The sequence below is a fragment of the Myotis brandtii genome, unplaced genomic scaffold, assembly GCF_000412655.1.
Source record: "Myotis brandtii unplaced genomic scaffold, ASM41265v1 scaffold672, whole genome shotgun sequence".
Classification (NCBI taxonomy): domain Eukaryota; kingdom Metazoa; phylum Chordata; class Mammalia; order Chiroptera; family Vespertilionidae; genus Myotis; species Myotis brandtii.
The window spans coordinates 76,766-87,158 of NW_005370621.1; positions in this window are offsets into that span (position 1 = coordinate 76,766).

Consider the following 10,393-nt stretch of genomic DNA (forward strand, 5'->3'; position numbering starts at 1 on the left):
CATAACCTTTCCCCAGGACACTGCACCACCTCCCAACTGCTCTCCTCACTTCTACTCTGTTTCTCTACATAGTAACCAGAGAGATCTTTTAAGCACAAAAGTCAATTACACCATGCCTCTGCTCCAAAACCTTCCCAGGGCACTTAGAAGAACATTTCAACTTTCCCCATGATTTACACAGCCTTTCCATGGTTTGGTTTCTGCCTATTTTTCTCTTCATCTCTACCGCTCTCTCCCTCATTCACTCTACTTCAGACACACTCATTGGCTCTTTCTTTTCTCCCAACACACCAGACTTTTCCCAGCAGCCCCAGCACTTACTAATTCCCCTGCCTGTCTTGGCCAGAGTTCTCTCCTCAGGAATGCATTCCTTGACCATTCTCTCTAAGGTATCCACACAGCCCCTTGAGGCCCTTTTACATTCTCTGCATAGCACTTATTGTATCTGATATTTCCTTGTTTATTTCTTTATTGTGTTCCCACTGGAAAATTACTTCCTTTAGAAAAATAACCTTGTGTCTTACAGCTCTATCCTCTGCACTTAGAACACTGCCCTCAATATTCACGAAATGAGCACATGAATAAATATTTAGTTGCTTTTCCGGTCCAGCAGATTCCCTTGGAAGCACCTGTAGATGCAGTCTCCTTTCTTTCAATTCTCCTTACCCCAGCCTAATCCCAGACCTCATCATCTCATATCGGAATGACTGAAGCTCCCTCCTTATCCCTTATTCAACCCCCTCCAATCCATCTGCATACTAATAGTTATTCTCCCCATTAGTTCAGTTTCTGTCACTCACCTCCTCACCCTCCAGGGCTGCTGCAATGTCTTCCACTCTGAGTTCTGTCAACATTCCTGTTATTAACCCTTACCCAGCCAGAAAACACCATCTCCTGTGTTCTACATCTTTTGCATTTATGTTAACTTGCTTACTCCAGGGCATATACTGAGGGCATATACTGGCTTATGGTTTTGTTTGCCTCTCATAATGCCTAGAGAAAGCCATAGGCAACCAAAAAAGCTACTGCTGAGTTGAATGAAATTATTGGATAGGCAACAAAATACAATAGGTAAACTGGCTACTCCTTCTAAAGGGATACCATCAAAATAGATGGTGAGTCGGAATGAAAGAGTAAAATACTAGGGAGGTGAAGCAAACCAGCCAGACTGTCCTCAGGGAGGTGACAATCTTTTTTGGGGGGGTGGGGGTGGGGGTGGAGTTAATCCTCCCTAGAGGATATTTTTCCACTGATTTTAGTGGAGGGGAGGAGGGAAGAGGAGAGAGGAGACAGGAAGAGAAACATCGATGTGAGAAAACCACCTCAACTGGTTGATTCCCCCACGTGCACCAACTGGCGTGGGGAACATGCAACCCAGGTATATGCCCTTGACCGAATGGAACCCGCTACACACCGTCCAGGATGGGAGGTGACAATCTTGTTCCCATAGAGAAAAGGTGTTCACTATTGCCTTGAAACAACATTTAGTTTAAATAGTAGAATAAAGTGCATTTTAGTGGACTTTGAACCTGACTTTTTCTACTAACATAAAGGAGAGTGGACTGTCATTGTAGTGTAAATTACTACATGAGGACTAGCACCCCTTAAGCAACTCTAGTTTGCCTCCCTAATGAACTCTGAGCCCCAGGTAGGTATCTTTGATGAGAACACAATTTCTCCTGAGTGTTCTCAGTCCACAGCAGAAAGGTGAGTACAGAGAACCTAGTAGTTCCACCAAAGAACATGTTGGCTGTGTGCTGGGTGTTGCCCTGTGTGGCAGCCAGGGAAACCAGAAACTAGGGGAAAGCATTTCTCCCTATGGGAAGTCTCCCCGGTTTGCCTAATTTGAGGTATGGTGCAGCAGAGGCACCATATCTCCATGAACAGAGGAAAATCAAGCCTGCCCATTCAGTCATGCTAAGCCAAAATAACAACATAAAGACTTTTGAGCAAATACCACACTCTCTTTTGCTAATCACATATTTTCCTCACTCAAATGTTCTGGCAATAAGGCAAAATCTTTATCTTTTTATTTATTTTATTTTAAATAAACTTAAAACCATATTACCTAAAAATAAACATGTTATCAGCTCAAAAGCTTATCTCAGGCCAAATGAAAATCATGGACACATTTATCTGATGGAGAAAATAATGTTTTTTAAGAATTTCCTGGCCATTCCAGGAAGTGAGTAATGTGACTATAATGCAAAGAGTGATTGAAAAACATTCCCAGAATGTACACATCTAAATAACTGTTGTTCTCTATAATTCCACACAAGAAGTGCCAGTTTATTCTGATAGAGCTGCCTTCCTGAAGTCACTTTTGGAACACTTCTTTCCAATTGATTTCAGAGCTACTTAAAGAGACATGTAAAATATAGCTTCATTATTTTATAGTCCCATCTTATCTTTAACTCAAACTGATATTAACTAATTTAACTGGCTTGCTTGAATACTAGTCACTATGGCTTATTCCAGAAACCATACAATATTGTTTATAGATAGGTACACACACACACACACACACACACACACTAAAAGTGCAACTTGGAGGTAGCGCTGGCCTCTGAAGATGAGAAGAGAGAATAGGAGTAGTGGGAAGAACAAAGGGTGAATTCAAATTTATCTGTGTTAAAACAAACAAACAAACAAACAAACAAAAACAGCCATAATGGAGTCACTTTTGCTAAGCCACATCACCAAACCAAAAGTTAATGACTAACCTAACTGCAGTTTTAGCCTCTTCCAGGACTGGAATTTTAAACCAATCAGCCTGAAATCTGCTAAGCAATAATAGTGAGGTATTTCGCTGATAAGACTCTGTGCCTTCCCCTATGAAAAAATGTCCTTGCCTGAAATAATACACTCTTTTAACATCTTAGTCCCACCCTCTTTCCGCCTATAAAAACCTTCCATTTTGTTTATTTTTTAAAATATATATTTATTGATTTCAGAGAGGAATGGAGAGGGAGAAAGAGATAGAAACATCAATGATGAGACAGAATCATCAATCAGCTGCCTCCTGCACGCCTAGGGACCCAGCCTGCAACCCAGGCATGTGCCCATGACCAGAATCGAACCTGGGACCCTACAGTTCGCAGGCTGATGCTCCATCCACTGAACCAAACTAGTCAGGGCAAACCTTCCATTTTGTACAGCCCCTAAGAGTGCCCTTCTGTTGCTAGATGGAATGCTGCCTGACTCATAAATCACATAAGAAAGCCAATTATATCTTCAAATTAACTCGCTTGAATTTTGGTTTTGAACATCTGTAGTATTCTCTTTTTAAATAAGAATATCTAAATCAAAAGTGACCAAATGTTAACATTTGTTAACTCTGGTCACTAGGCCCTCAGCTACTTGCCACATCATTCTCTATATTTTTTACACTTTCCAAGACAAAAAAATTCTCCCCCAAAGGAAAAATATTTTATACCATAAAATTTATTTTTAAAGTAACTGTACTCTAGTGGAAGGAGACTTGACCTGAGGTGGTGAACACACAATACAATATACAGATGATGCATTATAGAACTGTACACCTGAAACCTATATAATTTTATTAACCAATGTCACCCTAATAAACTCAATAAAAAGGAATAAAATAAAATAAGTGTACTCCAGTCTCTGAGAGCAATTCTAAATAGGTTTCCAAAATTGTAATATTTTTTGGATAATGCCTTAGAATAAGTGGTAGGACCCCTCAAGATGAGCATTTTGAAGGCACAACATCCAGTATGGAGGGCTAGGAGGCAAGGGAAGGTTCTCTCCTTTTTCAGTTGGGTTTTCAGACAAGGCTATGACTTTTTAAAATTTATTTCCTGGGCCTACCACAGTACTTAGAATATAGTAACCCTCACTAGCTGGAGTGAATGAATGAATGAATGAATGAACGAACGAACTATCAAACTAACCAGCCTAGGATTTACAAGCCTACTAACTCATCCATGTGCCAGAAAGTCAAGAGATGGGAGAAAGTAGAAGGGTCAGTTATTTTACAGTTCTGCATTTCTTAATCTATTTCAGTTTAGCCTGAATATCATTAGGTAATCTGTCTGCTATTTTCATGTTGAACTTTCAAAGGGAAGAACAATGAATTTTATCCATTGTATGATGGAACTGATAGGAAAACTTCATGAAGCCTTTGAGATTCCTGAGCAGAGTGATACTAACATGTTGTATTAACCCCAAAGCCAATCCCAGAGGAAGAGGAACCCAAAGAAATGTGAAAAAAATCCATCTCTCTATACTCTGATCCAAGGGAAAACACAAACAGTGAGTATGCCATCTGGAATCTTATTTTGTAATAGGTATTCTGATTTTCTACTTGCCATTTCATTTAAAAGGGCTAAAGTTTATGCAAAGAAGGGTAGACTGGACTATACTGTAAAGTACAAAGCAAGAGAAAGTGTGACAACTAGAGTCTAAGACAGAATTAAAAAAGAACTAAGTTGCTAGAACAATCTACCGTTATCATTAACCCACCTATTCAATGAACAGAGACAGAAAGTGAGAGGCAGGGGTTACCACCATCTTTAGCTGTATATAAGGCAAAGGAAAAGGGAGAAATGCATGACTATTTTAATCCCCAAAGAATGACTTCAGAGGTCATGCAGGGACCTGGAAGAGAAGTTAAACAGGAAGAGGTCAGACACATTTAAGAGAGGGGATTTAAAAGAATGATAAAACCCAGCAGGGTGTGAATGTAAGGAAATTATCACACTGAAGGCTACTGATGGGCTTGTAAATAGAGATAACTTCTGGGAGACACTTTGGCCATGTGTAGCAAAAGCTTGAAAAATGTTTCTCTCTCTTGATCAAGCAATTGCACTCCTAGACATTTTTAAGGAAGTATTTTCACTAACACATAAAGATGTACATATAAGACTGTTCCACTAAGCGCCATACATTATTATGGAAAATTGGAAACTATCTTAAGGCCCAATAATAGAGAGTTAAATTCAATAAATCATTGCATATCCAATAAAGGCAATTTTATACAACCTATGTAAATTATAATTAGATCTACTGGATTGACATGGAGAGTTATTCATATTTTAAAATAAAAGACAAATCCTAGGGCAACATAAACAATACAATCTTGTAAAAATGGAAGGATACGCATCCAAATGTCAACAGCTGTGGTAGAAATGTTTGCTTACTGTACTCTTCTATTTCTAATGATGAACATGAATGAAAAGAATAAAGGACAGGAGAAGCTCTGGTTCTGCCACTACCATTTCTGTTTTTCTGATCCTGCATTTGAGCTGAACGCAATGGGACACAATGTAATGGTCTTATACCATATGCTAACTTAACCATTTGTTTGATTTCACCCACCCTCTGCATAGGGATGCCTTCATATATACTTGCAGAGATTTCAACCTGTTTTTATTCTGTGTGCCCCCAAACTGTCAATACACAAAACTGTACCACTACTGTGCAAACTCCAGAAGCACAGGGACCACACTTACCCACACTGTAAAAACTCTTTGTGTTTTCCTAGAGCCTAGAGAACCTTAATGGCTGCTGACTGGTAATAAATTAGATGGAACATTTTTGGGACAGAGATAGCACATTCCTCTTGCTTTAACCCTTTATTATTGACCAAGATGTGAAGAAGCCCCCAGTTGTTCGCCACACAATGAACTAAGAGCTCCTGTCTCTTAACCTTCTCCAGCAAGAAGTCTGAGTATTGCCACATGCCTGCCTTCTCAAGGTCCCTATTAAAAACGGTGGAAACATCACCCCATTCCATCACTAGCTCTGTGTGGGGATTGACACAAGAGACCTAGTCCCCTGAGCACTACCACATTATGTAATTTTATCTTCTTTTCCATGTAGAAGTAAACATTAGCTTCACACATACATGTGAATTGTCAGAGCTCAAAATTTCACCCTGGGAAGTTTTTTGTTTTTTTTCAATTGCACAAGATGCCTAGAGTTCGAGTGGCTTTCCCAAGAATCTGAGAGAAAATGATTCTGAATGTGAAAGGCCAAATTCTGAGTTCAGTTGCCTAAAGCCTCTACTATTGGTCTTTGGTCTAGAACAGATCAGACAAATGAAGTAATTCCTGAAAGCACCAACAACCCCCTCTGCCATCACTACTAAAGAACAGCACTGTGCCCAGCCAGCGTGGCTCAGTGGTTGAGCATCGACCTATGAACCAAGAGGTTCAATTCCTGGTCAGTCAGGGCACATGCCCAAGTTGTGGGCTCAATCTCCAGTGTGGGGAATGCAGGAGGCAGCTAATCAATAATTCTCTCACATCATTGATGATTCTATCTCTCTCTCCCTCTTCTTTTCTCTCTGAAATCAATAAAAATTTTTTTTAAAAAGAATATCACTGTTACACTGCAGACATACATTTATACATATGAGTACATATATATTGCTATGCTTGCATCCTCTTTGCAGACAAAAGTAGCAAATACTTCTCAGGAAGATCTCTAGACCTTCAACTTGTTCTGGTTCTTATGCTCAAAATAACTGAGGCTGTTTTTTAATGCAATATGTCTTCTTAGCTCCTTGTATTGATCTTCCATAAATCACTCACTAATATTACGCTTAATATGTTGTTCCTTTTTTACATTGATGAAATAAAGGTATATAAAGTTCTTGGCACATAGTAAATACTCAATAAGTAATTATTTTTTTTCATTTTTTTTAGATAAAATGAGATGGCAGCACGGTATAGTGGTTAAGGGGGAGGATTCTGGAGCAAGGCTGCCTGCATTTGAATCGCAGCTCTGCTTGTAATTAGCTATTTGTGACTTTGGAAAACTTTCATAACTTCTCTGTGCTCAGTTTCTTCACCTGTAAAATGGAAATAGCACTGTTCCTACTTTATAAGGGGCAAATGAGTTATAATATGTTAAGACTTGGACCAGTACCTGCCATAAAGTAACCATTATATAAGCATAAGCCATTATCATTTATTCTTTCAATCCTGAATGTCCAAAGGGTCATTAATGTTTTTTCTGCATTTTGCACTTTTGCTCTCTTTATCCAAGTTCCTTGTTTTGTTTTTAATCTTTGATCAAGTTCTACATCTATTCTGTGCTTGAAAGAAACAAAAGACTTTGTTTAATGAATTTTCAGAATATTAGTAATATTTTTTATAATCTATGAAAGCACTAAATGCCAGTAATAAATAAAGGTATTGATAAGTCTTGGTGCTCAGACAAAAACTGTATTATGACATTTAATGCAGCAGTGCCTGAAATCCCAAATGCAAACATTATTATGAATGGCCTAATTCAGATCTAGTCTTTGGGCACAGGAAGTCAGTATCAATTAAACTGAAATAAGGACAAGCATATACCATTTATAAGAAATTAAATTTTGTTCTTCCAGCTCAGAAAAAGTCAATGGTGGATTTTTTTCTCTTATATCTCCCTGAGCTGTGGGTTCTAGAGAAATGGTTAAATATAACAAGTCATACAATTACTTAGTGCTTAAAACAAAACAAAAGTCTTATATGATGATTTTCAACACATGAAAATTTAGGCTTCATAAGAGCGTGAGAGAGCCAGGGCAATCGTGGGGGAATGGGCATTGATGGGCGTTCCCAGGTTCCTCCTTCACTTTGGCCCTGCCCCTATACTGGGCAATGCTGCTTGCATGAGAGAGCCAGGGCAATCCCCGTGGGGGAATGGGCATTGATGGGCATTCCCAGGTTCCTCCTTTACTTTGGCCCTGCCCCTATACTGGGCAATGCTGCTTGCAAGAAGCCACAAAATTTGAGAACTGTGGGGACATTCTTTTCCTATTGTGAGGTAAGTCTGCTCACTCTTTCTTGAGGTTCTTTACAAATAAAAATTTTAATACATGAGATTTCAACATTTCCTCAATAGGAAGCATATTAATTTTACTCCATAAACATTTTTAGGGGATAGTTTGTATTATTCTGAGTAGAAAGGTGAGAAAACATGAACCCATGTTGAGTGAACTGATGGCCATATTTCAACACTGTCTTACTTTTGTAAGTTGATCTGTTTAAAAAATAATATGTAGGCATGCAAGGGAAAACATTTTCTTTTTCAGCTGTAAAATTGCAAAATATCAGTTAGTTTGTTTAGATATTAAACACTGACCAGAATACAGAACAATTTGCCAATGCTGCTACTGAAATGATTTTTTTAAAAAAATTAACTCCCTCTTGCTTTTAAAGAAAATTCTTAAGATACATGGATCAAAATAGCTCATGGCCAATTAAGAGCACAGTTTTGGGGGCAGTTTGTAATCCTAGCTCTGCCACTTCTGCTTGTGTGGCCTTGCAAAAACTGCATGGCCTTATGCAACTACATCTCCAAGCTTCATTTTCCTATTCTATCTGAGGCTTCATGTGAATCTTATAAGATTTTTGTAAGGATTTGGTGATATAACCCATTAAAAATATAATGCAGTGTCTGGGGCATGGTAAGTGATCAATAAATGGTGAATTTTAATATTATTTAAATACTAGGTATGTCCTTATTAATCCACTCCTTTAAACAATAAGTTATGCCAACCTCCTTAGCACAGCTCTTCAACCCCATACACAAAATGTTTCAAAAGGGAAAAAGAACCCCCAAAATAGGATCACTCAGTCTTTATTCTTGCCTGAGAATTAGGGAAAGTTTTATATTTTATTTAACTTGAGCGGGGCTCTTCTTGGTCAGATGGCATCACACATTCTGTGCCACTGGGTGTGTTTGATATTCTCAGCACAGAGATAGACAGTATATGAGGGAGAACATCCACCCCAAGGCAGCTCCAACCAGACACGGGCATCACCATACCCAACCCAAACTGGTCTCTGTATGGAAAGTTCTCCAACATCAGCTTTTCTTCCTACCTTTCTTTCTTAGGATCTCAAAGAAGTGATACTAGAGATGATGATGACAATGATGAAGTTGATAGTAATGCTGATGAGGATAACTAACATTTATTCTGAACCAGGCACTACAAGCACATACTATTTCACTTAATCTTCCCGACAGTAATAAGAGATAGGTACTATGATCATTTGAAATATAAAGAAACCAAAGTTTAGAGAGGTTAAATAACATATCCATTGTCACGTAGTTAGCTTGTAAGAGAGAGCTCATCTGCAAGCAGGTCTGATTCCAGCCAGGCCACACCAATCTCACTGCTGTTTTCAAGAATGCCTACAGGATTAGTTCAGGTCCTGCTGCTCTCTCTAGATTAACTTCATCCAACCCACAGTCTTTTTCTGCCTGAGTCACACTTCCTGACCTCAAATTCACAAGGATGGAGGAACAGCAGCTATGACAAGTGGTACATCCATCAGTAACTTCAGTTTGACCCCCCTAATCCCCAAATGAATCGCCCCTCCTGTGAAACATAATGCAGAAAAAAAAATCCCCATAGGGAGATCGCTGATGTACCTTATACCTTTTGACCTCCAACATCAATATACAGTACGCATTAATAATTAAAATCATTTTAAAGATGAAGAAATAGGTAAGAGAAATGGTTTGCTCACAGCTACACTGCAGGTAGAAATAAAATTGCCTATAAAGCTCAATATGCCCTCTGGAAGTCCTTACTGCCTCTTTTATTCTGGACTTCTAGTTCCTTCTTTCAAACCTCTTCACACACTAGCAGCCCATAAATTTCCTATGAAACCAGCCTTTCAAAGGCTCAGCTAAAAGACTAACAAATCCTAGAGCAGTGAGGGCAATAGAATAATATGTTGATCCTTCAGGACGAGTTTCATATTATCTTTTAACCAGACAGTCTAGATTTCTCAAGACAAGACAAAAATGTCTCCAAACACTTGTCAGCAGTTTCCAGTGGTGGAAAAACTGCAGTTAAAGCACCTCTGGTGAGAACTTGGAGCCGCAAATGTGCTCGAATTTAGTTGGTACAACAGTGACTATGAATGGGATGGCGAGTCTTGGATCCATGTCCTTAGTGCTTTGCTGGAGCGCTATAAATGTAAAAATGCCAACCACAGGCCATTCCTTTTGTTTATTTAAATGGAGAATTTTAAAAATTGCTTTTTCCACTTCATGGCTCCTTTGGACCAGGGAATAAAAATAGCCATGTCAGCAGGAGCCAAACTTTTTCTGGAAATATAAAATGAGAGGGGCAAGAGTCCTACTCAGGACAAGTGAAGTCTTGAAGCCGCTGCCTCAGAGCAAAACTCTCATTTCAGCTACTTCTTCACTCGCCCCTTCGCAGAGCGGCGCCTAAGTAAGGCGCAGTTGGTGGGAAAAGCTGGGGCATGCTACCCCTGCGCCCTTCACACTCCCAGGCCCGCCACCTGTCAGAACCCCGTGAGGGCGGCGCAGGCGGGCGGGGTGGGAGGCGGCCCTGGGCTGCTCTGAGCAGGGACACAGGTGGCCCAGCACCAGCGCGAGGGGTGGGATTCTCGGAGAGGAG